Below are 1,169 nucleotides of genomic sequence, written 5' to 3'. Positions count from 1 at the left end.
AGGCGATCGGCATGTGTGCTCAGTCAGTGGCGGCTGAATCTACAACAATTTATTTAAATAATATCTTTCATGATTTAAAAAAAATACGTCGAATAATGAAATTAATTAATTACCTTCTCGTAAAAAGATGCAAGACGTAATAATGACAAATAGACGTAGTATTATTTGTTTATTATCAAAATGCGCTTGGTTTTAGTACGTGGTAGGGAGCCGTATCGCCATTGTCACGGATTACCCAATCGGCGGTGTCTATGCGACGTCCGCCCGGAAATTAAAAGAGTGGGAGTGCTGCAACGACAACAACAACCACCTAATATGCAACAGGAATTCCGTGGAATAGAAAGTTAAACACCTCTCCGTTTCTACTGTCCTCTCGGCCGTACGGTCCGTTGGTCTGTCAGAAATTCTTCAGAGCGTCCGATCGCGTGCCTTCGCCGCGGCGGCGGTCGATTGGTTCTCAAATTTTTCGACAATTGTTATGCTTTTTACGCCGTTTTCGACGTTTTCTCACCTTTTGTCGTCTCCGCCATTCGCGTAGTTCGTTTGTTTTCAAAGCCGCCGATGTGCGTCTTGTACGTGATAATATATCGGTCCATAGCCTTCGTAATCACAATCGACGCAATCAATTGCTCTTATCGTCACACCGTTTGTGCTTTGTTCGCAAAGTATAGGCACAGATTATATGAAAACAGATTGTGCACTTAGATGTAAACAAAAAATGGCCTGATTCTGGTCTCCGCCAGAATCAATGTGACCATTTCAACAGATTGAAATTACTTGAAATGTATCGTATACTTGTGGCTTACCTGATAGTGATATCCGAGTATCCGACAAACAAAATATATTGTTATCAACACTCTGATACTTTATATCTGATAGTCTGATGTTTGGTTTTCACTTTTCACGTGTTTTTGGCGTTTGACGTTTTACGATTTTTGGTGTTTGCTTAAATAAAATAGTTTTTTTTTTGTAATATTTTATATTTATACTGTCATATTTATTTTAAAAAATGACTACTTGTGCAGTCAAGTTTTGCGACAATAAAATGTCACTAACGAAAAATATAAGCTACTTCAGATTTCCAAGCGACCCATTGAGGTGAGTAATTAGGTTTGTTTTATGATTTTCATATGTATGCATTACAATTTGTTACGTTACTAATTTATTAT

This window comes from Acyrthosiphon pisum, chromosome A2 (assembly GCF_005508785.2).
Source record: "Acyrthosiphon pisum isolate AL4f chromosome A2, pea_aphid_22Mar2018_4r6ur, whole genome shotgun sequence".
NCBI lineage: Eukaryota > Metazoa > Arthropoda > Insecta > Hemiptera > Aphididae > Acyrthosiphon > Acyrthosiphon pisum.
Note: the sequence above shows the minus strand (reverse complement) of the source record.